Genomic DNA, 16,936 nt, shown 5'->3' with positions numbered 1-16,936 from the left:
TATGACAAAGAAGCACTATTAAAATTGTATGTGTAAATAGCTGAAAGCTTAAACTGCAATGCTATGGAATTAGAAAGAGAACAAGACAGAAAGAGAGAGAACATTGGGCCCAGAGAGTCAGCTCTCAATATGGACTTGCGGCAGTCCAGCTAGTTATTTTTTAGAAAGAGTAAGTGGGATGCAGAAGATCCCATGGCGCTATTCAAAGAAAAGCAGTGTCCTGGCCAACATTTATCCCTCAACCAGCACCACCAAGAACAGATTATCCAGTTTAGGTTTTCTTTTTGATAGCGAAGAGTTTAAATGGGACCCTTAATCAATAGTTCTTACAATGGACCACAGCTTTGTTCTATGTTCTACGCCCCACAGGAGGTAAATTGCTTGCAATCCATCATTGCTGTATTTGTTGTGCTAACCCTGTGAAATTCTTTTTCTTAGTTTGCAAAGTAAGGGTTAAGAAGGACTTGGACTTGTCAAACAGTATTCAAATTATCATTGCATCTTTAATGGAGAGTGACATTTGTTATATAATGGTACCCACATTCTCCACATCATTAGTTTTCTGCTCTGGCACTTTAGTTATAAAACCCCCCACGGTGACTGCTCTTCCTCCCATCTACGGTTACATTACAGCTATAAACAGACAATTCACCAGTTATAAAGCTGCTGTATTCCAATTGAAAAAGATCACTGAAACTCATGTTCAGTGTGATTCACTGCAAGGACAGAAAGAGCGCAATATTTAATTCTATATCTATTGTAAAGGCGGCAAATGCTAAATGAATAAAAATAGCTGAATTTAGCAAATTGGCAAAGTAGGGAAGTCTCAAGATACAAATAAAGCAAAATTCTTACATGTGAAAAGACTGCTCTGGGTGACAATGCACTCTTTACATGCAGTCAGAAGCTTCTCTTTCTGAGCGGGTCATTGCTAATACAACTGTAAATATTCTTATTATTGAGAGCAAAAACCAATACAATATGAATTCTGTAATGTCTAGAAGGATTAAATCTAACGCTTATTTCAGTTTGCTCACTGTACAGGGAATTACAGGTGTGGACTGGCATTCTGATGTTCTGTGGCTGGATTTAAATCATTTTCCAATTAGGTGAAACACAGGGGGTAATGTGGTCCATTGGTCTTTGGCGATAGCACAAAATGGGCGATAGCAAATCGACAGCAGGTTTTCCACCCACCCGATTTTCTTTTCCATTGAACAATTCACCCTCATAATTCACAAATTTTCAACTGCTGGGACCATTTCTCAGCTGAGTAACAGGTGGCCGGCAGTTGAAAATCGCCCCCAAGAAGCAGTGAGGGGACCAAATAACATATCTCCAAAAAATAATATGGGGTAGATTTTCAACTTGCCTCCCAGGCATTGTGGATCAGCCAGCTGCCTGATAAAGAAAACCGCCAATTTTCAATGACAATGAGAAAGGGCAGTTTCTATGAGGGGCAGCCGATTCACAGGGCAAGTTTTATGCTTGTGTGGCAAGTTGTAAATGTACCCCATGGTGACCAAAAAAACCTTTATGAAGTGAAAAGCTATCTATCTGCAGTACTCTTCCAGTTTTCAAACCACTCCACCAGAGTATAGTGTACGATTTAGGGGTATATGTGCATGTGTGTATATTGGATAGGAATTTAATCAAAATACCTGCTAATTATATAGCAACTAATTCAGAGCAATTGAGGCTTTCTTTAAGTCATTTGAATGATTTTCCACAATTTCATGCACATAATAGTTTAAGATTGCACTGATTCTCCGTACTAAATTTGGCTGCCGTACAAGAATTTTTTTTAAAAAAGAAATCATAATGGAAGTTTTAAACTGTACGTTAGCTGACCTTTTCTTTTTAAACTGCCAGCGACACAGATGTTAATGTAATTGGGTAGCCAGGGAGCAGAATAAATTCTATCCATACTGCTCAGCGATTCTTATCACACATCTATAGATCTTTGAACAAAATACAGATGAATATGTTAACTGAATATTTATTTATGAATATTACTGAGCAAAATAGTGGTCTATAATGGAATCTTTATAATTATAGATTGTCCTTGCGCACATCAGCAGTGCTGACATTGACAGCAGTAATGCAAGCTGTAATTATGCTGTAAATCAGTGCAAACAATAGTGGAACAAGTTGATTGTGGGCTGCCAGAAATTTTCTGGAATCCATTTATTATGCTGAGTTGGCCAGTGCCTGCAATTAAACTGATTTTTGTTGCTCATGAAGGTAAGGGAAAGCAGTGCTGTAAATATTTCTACTTTCCACCCTGGCACAGTACAGTACTGCATGAAGTTGGATAATAGTAAGGGCTGTCTACAGTGTTGGACAACATCTAGACTTCCCTAATGGGATTTTCATATCAAGCCTTTTATTAGATGTCCTCTTATGATGAGCATCTTGCCCAGGTCTGTTCAATTTGGTTCAGGCAATGTACTGGATATGGTAGTGTAGTGGTTATGTTACTAGACTAGTACTTTCACAGAGGCCTGGCCTTGTTAATCCAGAGAATATGAGTTTAAATCCCACCATGGCACTTTGAGAATTTGAATTTGGTTTAAAAGCAGCAAAAAGTGATCATGAAGGATTGTCATGAAAACCCAACTGGTTCATTAATGCCTTTTAGGGAATGAAACCTGCCATCCTTACCCAGTCTGGGCTATCTGTGACTCTAGTCCCAAACCAAAGTGGTTGACTTAACTACCCTTTGAAGTGGCCTAGCAAGTCATTCAGTTGTATCAGGGCAACCAGGAATGGACAATAAATTCTGGCCTCGTCAGTGATGCCCACAACCTGAGAATGAATAAAGAAAAAGGTTTCAATAAGCTGGAGTTTCTTCTAAAATGGCAGAATATGTATAGGACCTATTCAGATTAGATTCATCTTCCTCCTTCTTTGGCATCAATCCATATCCCTCAAATCTTTGACTAATTTGAAATCTGTCCATTTCCTTTTTTAATGCCTCAACCAATTCCACATTCATTGTATCAGGTGAGTATTTGTTCCATAGTTTCATTCTAAGCGAGAAATAACTAATCTTTAAGTGACATTTAAATTGCACAAAAAATTTTGGTTTGGAACAGAGGCAAATGTTCACTTTGCCACTGAGCTCTCTGAGGAACTTGTAATGTTAGTAGGTTGGACTGGGTTCCAATATGCTTGATTGATTTAGAAGAAACTAAATCAAGCATTGAAACCAAGAGAGGGTGACCTCTTTTCCTTTTCTTTTGCTATTGAGCTGAAACTGAAAAAAGCATTAAGTGGAAATTAAGAGTAATTTTGTATAGAAGTCTCACTATTACCAGAAACTGGAATGAGACAGCCTGAGCTCAACTCACTTGTGACTCCCATTATATGCTGGAGAGACCCTTATTCCATTCCTTTGAGTTAGATTTGAACTTGGGTTTCTCAAGAGGAAAGGATGGCCCTTTTCAAAGCAGCATCCCCCTCAAAACATTTGCATTCAACTTTCACAATTATTTCTTTTGAGAATTCTTGATTTTGTTTTCAAATCAAATATTGGACCTTTTGAACCTACTGTGATATGTATATTGATGTTTGATGAGGCTATTCTGTGTCAAGAATATACAACAGAACACTGTAGCCTGGAGAGACTACCGACTATCTATAAATAAGACTAAAGGGGATTAAATTAAATTTTATTTGAAATATGGTGGAAATCAGCCAATGAAGTTCTAGATGAGTGTCACATTGAATGAATAGAAGTGACAGCAAACATGACTGGAAGGGTTTAACGCAAGTACCTTGCTGGTACTCTCCTCCCCCTCCTCCTTCTCAGCAATATTGTAAATTAACAAGTGTATCTCTGAGAACTAGTTCTTCTAGGAGGATACCCTTTACATTCAAAGCAGAAAACAGGTTATTTTCTTCCCAGTCCACTGCTGTAACATGCAGCCTCCCAAGACTTTGCAGGCTGTCTGCTCAAGTGGTGCTTATTAAGGTAAAGGGTGCCAGTACTAGTGATAACCAGTTTCTATTTGCATTTTCAGTGCCAATTGTACTAGGTATTCTAAGGCCTCCACTTGGCAATGCTTTATTTATCTTGTATTGTCCTGTCAATGCGGTGTGATGCCTTCAGTCTAACTCTACCACATGCTTCTTCAGTATTTCATAACTATGGCACACTTTTTAATGAATATTTGAAAGCTCAATAACATGCATAGAGTCCATTGATGAAAACCCCTGAAGACATAATTGCATCCAACAGGAGGAACTAATATTGGCAATTGCCCATGGGTAGCAGAGTTTAGGGTGATCACTTCAAGCACAAATCAATATGAAGTCTATAAGTTATTCAGATCTTTTCTGACACAAAATGTGGTATTTTTTTCTGATCAGTACTTGTGAAGATAAGTAACTGAAAAAGGATTGTCTTCCATATTTTACCCTGTATTACAAGGGTGTCTGAACTATGGTCAATAGGAAATTTCTGAATGCTGGCTATCTGACTCATGAAGCCTTTTGTATTCACTAGTATGTCCTGTTTAAATTTCTTGGGCCTGGTGATTTGAAAAGGGCTGATCTTCATAGGTGAGTAAATCGAAAATCAGAACACCTAGCAGCTTGAGGTACATGTAAACTAATGGGAGCATTGATTTAAATTTTCTACGTGACCCTTGAGGCTCTGTGGTATGCAACCAAGTGACCTACAGTTTTTGTTTTTCGGCAACCTTGTATTGAAGGACAAAAAGGCTTGGACACTCCCGCTGGATTGAAAATACAATCTTACAACACAACCTGAATGACTCAATAATAGGTGTTAATGACATTTATATCTTGGAGGCCCACTACTTGGATGACCAAGTCAAACCATAAGTACAAGTTCTAGGACCAATTTGATATTCAAACTTGGAATTGTTGTCATTTTTCAGCCTGATGGGGTACTGTGTGAGAATGGAGTGCTTCAACTCAGAGGAAATAAAACCTACCGTGGGCTATCCCATCCAGCAGAAGCATACCTTGTTGGCTAATCACAGATTGGTATTGATGAAACCCAGAAGTCTGCAATCTGAACCAACATAGTTTCCCAGCTGATGGAGGAGGAACATGAGAGTAGAAAACTAAAAAGTTGACCTGACCCAAGATAATTTAGTACGTTTGGTATCAAACCATATTTGTTACTTTTTCATGCATGCCATGTTTTACATCAGTTCAGTTTGAGTTTTGCACATTCCTAATTGAAATATTACATTCCCTTCCAAATTCTAACAGGAGTCTAAAGAGTTCAAACAGCAATTTGAAAATAAATTCTATTCTCATTCATGTGCTTGTAAGTTCTAAGGAACTATTCCAAAACCAAGTGAGATTTTTGGTAATGATATTCAGTAAACATTTATCAAAAATATTTCAAACCTAGACACTAGTACTTTCTGATGTGTTCCATGATTTCACAAGGTAAGGCTGATCTGGTGAAATATTTGCAACTTTTCAAAAATGTAAAAATTTCAGGACTCAGCACATGTGAAAGTCTAGTGAGATGACAATTTCATTCAGGTAGCAGTCCATCTTCATACCAAAACAACAACACAAGCATAGAAATGTTTTACAGACTGCAAATTGCTATAAACTGTAATCTACCTCACTTGACGTTAAGCCTTCTGGTTTCGCACTACATCTTTGCCAGAAGATAATAAATAAAGTTGCTGTATTATGAAGTTATTTGTTATCAAATAGTTAAAAGAACCTCCCATGCCCATTCTCAAAGATGAAAAAATCCAACACTTGGGGCAAGGATCAAAGTGACACCTCAACATGAGTTGACATCTTCAGGTGGGGAAGGGCAGAACTAGGAAAGGGGTTGAAAATGCATGTGTGCATGCACGCACAAAATAGCTTAATCCTGACATTATTTATCCAGGAGGATTGTCATTCCAAGTAAAAAATACTTCTGCATGACTGTGAACATTGTTAAACTGTAACGTACAATCAAGCAGCACAAGATTTCAACACAAGGTTGCTGAAAAGCAAAAATCGTGTACCATTCTGAGAAAGCCCTTTTGCTTTATTGACAGAATTCAACTGCTTGCCTATCATAAATTCATAAAAAAGAATAGGGCATTAAAGATTTTTTTTTTGTGATGTGGGCAACACTGGCAAGGTCAGCATTTATTGCCTATTCCTAGTTGTCCTGAGAAAGTTGTGGTGGACCTTACCTTGAACACCTTCAGTCTTTGTGCTGACAGTGCTCCCAAAATAGTGTTAGGAGGGACTTCCAATATATTGACCCAGTAATGATGAAGGAACTGTGATATAACTCAGGATGGAGTGTGACTTGGAGGGGAACTTGGAGTGCTCAGGTAGTGCTTCTACCTTGTTTCTCTGTTCTTGAAAATCTGCAGTCATGTGATACTTCCTTAATTGGAAGTGCAAGTTGAAACAAGTAAACAAGTATAGTTTCTTTTTGTAAATATTCTCCCATTTAGGCATGGGGCTAACGATTTTCACAGAACCTCCTCCTGCCAAGGATGCAGTAGAAGTTTTGAGCTTTTACCTCACTGCTGCATATTGTGCCTGGTGATGCACTGATCAGCTACATCTAACTGAGAGATAGTCAGACAGCATCAAATTTTGCACCACTCCTACCTTCCTGTCTCTCTGTGACAAAATTCCATCCATTTGTGGCTGCTGGATTCAAAGGACAGACAGCCTTGAGATTTGAACCTCTGATCATCTAACACCACAAAAAGCAGGACAAATCCAATCCGGCCAATTACTGCCCCATCAGTCTACTCTCAATCATCAGCAAAGTGATGGAAGGTGTCGTCGACAGTGCTATCAAGCGGCACTTACTCACCAATAACCTGCTCACCGATGCTCAGTTTGGGTTCCGCCAGGACCACTCGGCTCCAGACCTCATTACAGCCTTGGTCCAAACATGGACAATAGAGCTGAATTCTAGAGGTGAGGTGAGAGTGACTGCCCTTGACATCAAGGCAGCATTTGACCGAGTGTGGCACCAAGGAGCCCTCGTAAAATTGAAGTCAATGGGAATCAGGGGGAAAACTCTCCAGTGGCTGGAGTCATACCTAGCACAAAGGAAGATGGTAGTGGTTGTTGGAGGCCAATCATCTCAGCCCCAGGGCATTGCTGCAGGAGTTCCTCAGGGCAGTGTCCTAACCCAACCATCTTCAGCTGCTTCATCAATGACCTTCCCTCCATCATAAGGTCAGAAATGGGGATGTTCGTTGATGACTGCACAGTGTTTAGTTCCATTCGCAACCCCTCAAATAATGAAGCAGTCCGAGCCCGCACGCAGCAAGATCTGGACAACATCCAGGCTTGGGCTCATAAGTGGCAAGTAACATTCGCGCCAGATAAGTGCCAGGCAATGACCATCTCCAACAAGAGAGAGTCTAACCACCTCCCCTTGACATTCAACGGCATTTCCATCGTCGAATCCCCCACCATCAACATCCTGGGGGTCACCATTGACCGGAAACTTAACTGGACCAGCCATATAAATACTGTGGCTACAAGAGCAGGTCAGAGGCTGGGTATTCTGCAGCGAGTGACTCACCTCCTGACTCCCCAAAGCCTTTCCACCATATACAAGGCACAAGTCAGGAGTGTGATGGAATACTCTCCACTTGCTTGGATGAGTGCAGCTCCAACAACACTCAAGAAGCTCAACACCATCCAAGATAAAGTAGCCCGCTTGATTGGCACCCCATCCACCACCCTAAACATTCACTCCCTTCACCACCGGCGCACTGTGGCTGCAGTGTGCACCATCCACAGGATGCACTGCAGCAACTCGCCAAGGCTTCTTCGACAGCACCTCCCAAACCCGCGACCTCTACCACCTAGAAGGACAAGGGCAGCAGGCGCATGGGAACAACACCACCTGCACGTTCCCCTCCAAGTCACACACCATCCCGACTTGGAAATATATCGCCGTTCCTTCATCATCGCTGGGTCAAAATCCTGGAACTCCCTTCCTAACAGCACTGTGGGAGAACCGTCACCACACGGACTGCAGCGGTTCAAGAAGGCGGCTCACCACCACCTTCTCAAGGGCAATTAGGGATAGGCAATAAATGCTGGCCTTGCCAGCGACGCCCACATCCCATGAACAAATAAATTTTAAAAAATGCAACACTCATACCTCTGAGCTAATAGATCATCTCAATATAAGGCATGATTGCGCAATCTTGCGCTCCCGGCAGGGAATCATATTTATGGGGACCATGGGTCAGGGATAGGGTTACAACATTGCATGTGTGGCATCATGAATCATCCCTATAGTTTAAACTTTTCCACAGATCATATTCTAAAATATCCTAAAGGATAAAAAAAGTTGGAAATTAGTTATGGCCCATTATTTGGAGCCTGTGCTGCCCCCAGAGGCAACTCACCTATTTGAAGCAGATGAACTTTGGGCTGCTTGCCTCGCTGGCAATGAGTCCAAGAAAGGGTGTACTGGGGTTAGAGGACAACGGGTAAGTGGCCTACGGGATTGCTGTGGAGCTGGGAAGCCCACTGGCTGCACCACTCAGGGCAACTCAATTTCCTGGCAGGGACCTAAAACAGGCCTAAAAATTAACATATGCAATGGGTCTAACACCTGTTTTAGGTGGTCACCAGGGACACCTGCAAAATTGTCCGACCCAATGTGGGATTAGAACTATTTCAGACGTTCTTGGGGCGTGGGAGTCAGCACCGTGAAATCGGTGCGTTTGGTGTGAAAAACAGGTGCAGCGGTGTCCAATTTCTAGCCCATAGAGCAAACCCAAACAGTGTAAGAGATCATTTAATTTCACATGAAAAAATGTTTGACTTTTTTTGAAGAATCTCTATTCGTATAAATATTGAATAACATTATCAAGTCATATTAGCTACATTAAAATTATTAGCAGCACTAATTACTACTGTAACTCATTGTTTCCCAATGCCGGAAGTCCTTACCTTTCCTCAGTCTTCCCTTCCTCCTGCAATCTGGAAGCCTTTGAAACTCAAGCTTGGTGTCAATTAATTACTACTTTCTGATCAACTTAACCTTCTCTTTTATTTGGTGTGCCTCAGCCCATTAATTAGGCTTCTTAATCTTAATAGCAAAATAATTGTCTCAGTGTCTGGTAACTTCTCCTCTATTGAGGTATTTGGAGTGCGAGCAGACACCTTCACATCACAACATGTCATAAGAATATAAGAACATAAGAAATAGGAGCAGGAGTAGGCTATACACCCTCTCGAGCCTGCTCCGCCATTCAATCACATCATGGCTGATCTTCAACCTCAACTCCACTTTCCTGCCCGATACCCATATCCCTTGAATCCCCTAGAGTCCAAAAATTTATCTATCTCAGCCTTGAATATACTCAACGACTCAGCATCCACAGCCCTCTGGTGCAGAGAATTCCAAAGATTCACAGCCCTCTGAATGAAGAAATGCCTCCTCATCTCAGTCTTAAATGGCTGACCCCTTTTCCTGAAACTATGCCCTCTAGTTCTAGACTCACAACCTCTCAGCCTCTACCCTGTCAAGCCCCCTTAGAATCTTATATGTTTCAATGAGATCCCCTCTCATTCTTCTAAACTCCAGAAAGTATAGGCCCATTCTACGCAATCTCTCATCATAGGACAACCTTCTCATCCCAGGAATTAATCTAGTGAACCTTCGTTGCATCGTCTCTAAGGCAAGTATATCCTTCCTTAGATTAGGAGACCAAAACAGTGCGCAGTACTCCAGGTGAGGTCTTACCAAAGCCCTGTAAAATTGTGGTAAGACCTCCTTACTCTTGTACTCCAACCCCCTTGCAATAAAGGCCGACATGCCATTTGCCTTCCTAATTGCCTGCTGTATCTGCATGCTAACTTTTTGTGTTTCTTGTACCAGGACACCCAAGTCTCTCTGGACTCCGACATTTAATAGTTTCACACCATTTAAAAAATATTCTGTTTTTCTATTCTTCCCACCAAAGTGAATAACCTCGCATTTCCCCACATTACACTCAATCTACCACCTTCTTGCCCACTCACTTAAACTGTCTATATCCCTTTGCAGACTCTTTGTGTCCTCCTCACAGCTTACTTACCCACCTAGCTTTGTATCATCAGCAAACTTGGATACATTACACTCGGTCCCTTCATCCAAGTCATTAATATAGATTGTAAATAGCTGAGGCCCAGGCACCGATCCTTGCGGCACCCCACAAGTTACAGCCTGCCAACCTGAAAATTACCCATTTATCCCTACTCTCTGTTTTCTGTCCGTTAACCAATCCTCTATCCATGCTATTATGTTACCCCCAACCCCATAAGCCCTTATCTTGCGTAATAACCTTTTATGTGGCACCTTATCGAATGCCTTTTGAAAATCCAAATATACTACATCCACTGGTTCCACTTTATCTACCCTGCTAGTTACATCCTCAGTCAGCTAAGGTGTCCAAATGTTTCCTTGAAAAATATGGACTGTGCAGTGAAAAGTGTGGACTTGTAATTTTTTACAAAGAGCTTCAAGTTGCCAAAGCAGCTTCATAAAAAGCAAAACTTGTAATAAAAAGCGTCAACATAAAAATGTGTCTGTAAAAAGAATTCAATCTCTTGAAAGCTGCAGTTCATCTGTCGTTATTGAAGCATTATTCAGCCAATAATTCTACTATTGTAACTACATTGCGTGAATTTCCAGAGCCCATATTCTACACTTCTCCGCAGACAGCTGTCTGTATAACTAATGTATATTACATCAGTTATAAGGGGAGAATATGGTTCCTAGGAATTCAGGCAATAAATGCGGTTACAATTTTAGAAATATTGGCTGAATAATGCTCCAATAACTCTGGATGTATTGTTCTTGAATATTGTAAAAAGCCTTTTAAACAGAAGGTCAGCAGTTTTTAAGGGCTGTGATGGTACGGTTTCTAAACAAAGAAATACTGGCAGATATTACTTTTAACAATGGGAAAAATAAAGACAATTTAAATGAGTCTCTTCATTTTCAGCTTTTAAAAAGATAGTTGTAGACCGCTAGAATTGGTTTCTGTTAACGGCCCACATTATCAATCCATTACTTGACATTGTAAGATTAATTGGGACTTTCCAGGTCTATTTATTTTGTTTTGTGATCCATCTTCCTGTACAGATTACTTTTGTTGTTTTGTCAATTTTTATGTGAGATGAGTTTTGATTGACTGAAATGCCCATTTGTTGGGACATTGTAAATCTGACAGTTGTAATATATCCCATTTTACAGAATGGCAAAGGTACAATAATTCAGGGTTAATGGCCTTCATGATGTTCATCAACCTTATTTTACCATCTAATTGTGTGATGATAGAACTAAATTGACAATATTTGCAAAATAGGACCTCTCTCTTGTATATTGTTCCTAATGAGCTTAATGAGCGTAAAATGAACTTAAAATATTAACTGTTATAATATCATATTTTCTGCTATGAACCATCAGCTTATTCACATGATGGATGCAACAATTAGTTGATTAAAGGTCAGACTCATTATAGGTGGTTCCTGGTGAGTTGAAACTTTACATTTTTGCATCACTCTATGGAAACCAATTTGGTTTTCTGAAGCTCTCACACAGCTTGCATGATGTGCTCTATATTATTATCTTCAATATTGTGGCTTAAAATGACCGAAAATTATAACACAACCAATGGCCGTACTGGCGTTGAAAAGACAGGATTCAAAATAAATCAATAATTCTTTGGACTGAGTGCCTTTGAACTCCCCCTCATGTATGGTGCCCCTTTGATCCTGCCTCAAGAACAGTAACCCATGTGAATTGCATCAGACAGCAACTCATACATGCTGGGCTTCACAAAAATTAATTGACATTACAAACTCACAACCAAAATTTACTAAAATCTCAATTGTGGGGCATTTTGTTTTTTAGACATTAGCACCTACTTGAAGTCGGCTCTGATGAAGTGAAATATGCTCTGGTAAGGTTAAATCCAATTTAGGATCATTTTTGCAGGAGAAGTCTTTGAGCCTCTAGAAATTTAAGATCAATTTCTCAACCTTTCTTCCCATGCCATAATTATTTCCTATACAAATTATAAAACAAGTTGAGCTTTCATGGCTGCAAAGCAAGATTAATACGTTGAATTGTTTAAGATAATTGGTGGTTAACTAAAGTTGGAGATTGCAGAGATATGAAAGTCCCACAGCCAATTTCTTCTTGATAGTTTAATTTGATTATGAGGCCTTAGATGCCTGTAGATGCTGTGCTTCTTGAAATGCTCTACTGCACACTAGTAACATCTAATGGCAGAAAATAAGTTTGGCACCAATTTTTTTTTCCAGAAAGATCTGTTAAGATAAATCCTGTTAAAAGAAACCAGGGAGGAAATAGCAGAGGCTTTAACAATTATTTTCCAAACTTCATTGGATACAGGCCAAGTGCCGGAGGATTGGATGACTGCTAACATTGTACCATTGTTTAAAAAGGGAGCGAAGGATAGACCAAGTAATTACAGGCCAGTCAGCCTAACCTCGGTGGTGGGCAAATTATTGGAATCAATTCTGAGGGACAGGATAAACTGTCACTTAGAAAAGCATGGAGTAATCAAGGACAGTCAGCACAGATTTGTTAAGGGAAGGTCGTGTCTGACTAACTTGATTGAATTTTTTGAGGCGGTGACAAGGAGGATCGATGAGGGTAGCATAATAGATGTAGTCGACATGGATTTTAGCAAGGCTTTTGACAAGGTCCCACATGGCAGATTGGTCAAAAAAGTAAAGGCCCATGGGATTGAAGGGAATGTGGCAAATAGGATCCAAAATTGGCTCAGTGGCAGGAAGCAAAGAGTAATGGTCGGCGGGTGTTTTTGCGACTGGAAGGCTGTTTCCAGTGGGGTGCCGCAGGGCTCGGTACAAGGTCCTTTGCTTTTTGTGGTATACATTAACGTTTTGGACTTAAATGTAGGGGGCATGATTTAGAAATTTGCAGATGACACAAAGATAGGCCATGTGGTTGGATAGTAAGGAGGAAAGCTGTAGACTGCAGGAAGATATCAATGGACTGGTCAGATGGGCAGAAAAGTGGCAAATGGAATTCAATCCAGAGAAGTGTGAGGTAATGCATTTGGGGAGAGCAAACAAGGCAAGTGAATACACAATAAATGGGAGGTTACAGAGAGGTGTAGAGGAAGTGAGGGTCCTTGGAGTCCATGTCCACAGATCCCTGAAGGTAGCAGGACAGGTAGATAAGGTGGTTAAGAAGGCATATGGAATGTTTTCCTTTATTAGCCGAGGCATAGAATATAAAAGCAGGGATGTTATGCTGGAACTGTATAAAACGCGAGTTAGGCCACAGCTTGAGTACTGCGCACAGTTCTGGTCATCACATTACAGAAAGGATGTAATTGCACTAGGGTGTAGAGGAGATTTACAAGGATATTGCCAGGACTGGAGAATTTTAGTTATGATGACAGATCGGATAGGCTGGGGTTGTTTTCCATGGAACAAAGGAGGCTGACGGGTGATTTGATTGAGGTGTACAAAATTATGAGGGGCCTAGATAGAGTGGATAGGATGGACCTATTTCCCTTAGCGGAGGGGTCAATAACCAGGGGGCATAGATTTAAAGTGATTGGTAGAAGGATTAGAGCGGAAATTAGGAATATTTTCTTCATGCAGAGGGTGGTGGGGGTCTGGAACTCACTGCCTGAGGGGGTGGTAGAGGCAGAAACCCTCAACTCATTAAAAAAATATCTGGATGTGCACCTGAAGAGCCGTGACCTGCAGGGCTATGGACCAAATGCGGGAAAGTGGGATTAAGTGAGGTGAGAGTGACTGCCCTTGACATCAAGGCAGCATTTGACCGAGTGTGGCACCAAGGAGCCCTAGTAAAATTGAAGTCCATGGGAATCAGGGGGAAAACTCTCCAGTGGCTGGAGTCATACCTAGCACAAAGGAAGATGGTAGTGGTTGTTGGAGGCCAATCATCTCAGCCCCAGGGCATTGCTGCAGGAGTTCCTCAGGGCAGTGTCCTAGGCCCAACCATCTTCAGCTGCTTCATCAATGACCTTCCCTCCATCATAAGGTCAGAAATGGGGATGTTCGCTGATGACTGCACAGTGTTCAGTTCCATTCGCAACTCCTCAGATAATGAAGCAGTCCGAGCCCGCATGCAGCAAGACCTGGACAACATTCAGGCTTGGGCTCATAAGTGGCAAGTAACATTCGCGCCAGATAAGTGCCAGGCAATGACCATCTCCAACAAGAGAGAGTCTAACCACCTCCCCTTGACATTCAACGGCATTACCATCGCCGAATCCCCCACCATCAACATCCTGGGGGTCACCATTGACCAGAAACTGAACTGGACCAGCCATATAAATACTGTGGCTACGGGAGCAGGTCAGAGGCTGGGTATTCTGCGGCGAGTGACTCACCTCCTGACTCCCCAAAGCCTTTCCACCATCTACAAGGCACAAGTCAGGAGTGTGATGGAATACTCCCCACTTGCCTGGATGAGTGCAGCTCCAACAACACTCAAGAAGCTCGACACCATCCAAGATAAAGCAGCCCGCTTGATTGGCACCCCATCCACCACCCTAAACATTCACTCCCTTCACCACCGGCGCACTGTGGCTGCAGTGTGCACCATCCACAGGATGCACTGCAGCAACTCGCCAAGGCTTCTTCGACAGCACCTCCCAAACCCGCGACCTCTACCACCTAGAAGGACAAGAGCAGCAGGTGCATGGGAACAACACCACCTGCACGTTCCCCTCCAAGTCACACACCATCCCGACTTGGAAATATATCGCCGTTCCTTCATCGTCGTTGGGTCAAAATCCTGGAACTCCCTTCCTAACAGCACTGTGGGAGAACCGTCACCACACGGACTGCAGCGGTTCAAGAAGGCGGCTCACCACCACCTTCTCGAGGGCAATTAGGGATGGGCAATAAATGCTGGTCTCGTCAGCGACGCCCACATCCCATGAACGAATAAAAAAAAAGGCTGGTGTCTCGTTTCTCAGCCTGTGTGGACACGATGGGCTGAATGGCCTCCTTCTATGCCGTAAATTTTCTATGATTCTATGAGTGTATTAAAATCAGCTTTTCTCTACCATTTAAGAACTGAGCATAAGTGGGCTTTGTTTTATTGTTTTCAGTTTGTCTATAAATCAATTGCAGTCAGCATTGGATTTGCAGCATTAGTTACAATTTTGTGCTTCATGGAGAAATTATTAATATCATACGGTTGTTATTGACAGTATTACCACACTGCTCATGAACACAAACATGTATGAATTTTTCATTATTCTGAAAAAAACACGATGGTGGAAAAATAGACAAAGCTTGGTGCCAGCAGTGGAGGTGACAATCTCTCAAGCAGAAATACTGAAAATTGAATATATAAAAAAAGCAATAACTGGTTTGCATAGTTGCAGGAATGACTGTAGCAAATCTACGACTGTAGGGTTAATGTATTGACAAGAGTTTGTCAAACTGTCAACCCTGGAGTGACCCTGATGAGCAACAGTTTAATCAGTTTAACAATCCACTTTTATTGGTCATTCACAGTCAACAGGTTCCCAAATTTTGGAGTTGGATTCATTGACAACAACCTACTAAGTGCTTTTTTTCCAAAGCTAAGTGCTGAAGTTATTTGGACAAAGTTTTCGACAGACTTCAACCTTGGTAAAGAAAGATCGATGGGTAAGATTGCCTGAAGTTAAATTTCAATCTTGAGAAACGAAGAGGGAGCGGTTCTTGTTGTAAATTTTAGAAGTCAGAGAGATTTGAACATAAGTAAGAAATCCATAAATAGCAGTATTAGATTATGTTCAAACTCAGTTCAAGGAGGAGTCCAATAGTTGTTGTGACAATTTAAAATATAGTGTAATTATATAAGTGCATGCAAGGTATTAGCTGAAGATAGAAGACAAATCCAGAAAGAAAAGGACTACAAACAACTTAGTGGAGACATACCAGATGCCAGACCCAATACTCTGTGGAAGGTGGAACTGTTTCAATCTAGCAGTTAAACTGCTAGCTGATCAAAAGAGATAATGGCCTGGATTTTGCGCTGAGCAGCGAACGAATGGCGTCCGCCGCTCGTTAGATTTAAACTTACCCACAAACTATCCACGGGCTTTTGGGCACCCACTTCCTGCAAAGGGGAAATGAAAAAAGTGCAGCGTTTTCTGCTGGGCATCTGTGAGCTGTGTGAACGGGGTAAGGAACTGTATATCTCCTTAACCAATCAGATTGAAGCGTCGTTAACAAGCTGCGCAGACACAGAACCAGGAAGTGTTAGTTAGAACAGTAAATTCAATGTAAAATCAGTTACAGAAAGCAAAATTAAGAGAGGATAAGAAATACTGAATTAAAAGCTAGAGGTAAAAGTGATAGAAAGAAGTAAAAGTAAAAAACTAAAAATGTTATTTTTTTGAAATGTCCAGAGAGGTTGTTTGGCAGTCATTAAAACTTACGATGCCGTTAAAATTTTGGTTAGTCTAAAAAAACTGGACATGCCTTTTTCTGGCAGAAAATAATGCGTTTCAAGCTGGGCAGTGCAACAACTTTGCCTCATTGCAGCCATTTGAACAGGGAGCCAGCCGGTGAGCTGTCCTTCCCGCACAGCTTTCAGAGGAGCAGGTAGAGCAACTTCCGAATTTCCGCATTTGACCGCGCATGTGCGCTCGCCAAAAGTTGCTTTTCCATTTGCCCTGAATAAAACGGTGAGCCCTGTCAAGATAGCCGTTATTTTCAGAGCAAATTCCGGGGCTTTATGTTTTTATAGTAAGATCCCCTGAGATATAGACTTAAAGAGGAACAGCATGATTGCTACCTGTAGCTTTGCTATATAAACTGAAAAAGGCTGACTTTGCCAAGCACATATTCTAATCCTCAAAACTGAATGTTACTGAAATGCTAAACTAAATTAAACCCAGCTGTGATACTGTGATTCTGACTGAATTAT

General features: G+C 41.3%; 1 protein-coding gene across 21 annotated transcripts in view; it reads right to left on the bottom strand.

Moving 5' to 3' along the window:
- The window catches only part of celf4 (CUGBP, Elav-like family member 4), an 890,875-nt gene that overhangs the window by 688,290 nt on the left and 185,649 nt on the right, over positions 1-16,936 (bottom strand). The window lies entirely within an intron of this gene.

The sequence above is a fragment of the Heptranchias perlo genome, chromosome 1 (genome assembly GCF_035084215.1).
Source record: "Heptranchias perlo isolate sHepPer1 chromosome 1, sHepPer1.hap1, whole genome shotgun sequence".
Lineage (NCBI taxonomy): Eukaryota > Metazoa > Chordata > Chondrichthyes > Hexanchiformes > Hexanchidae > Heptranchias > Heptranchias perlo.
This window is presented reverse-complemented; position numbering and strand designations above follow the sequence as displayed.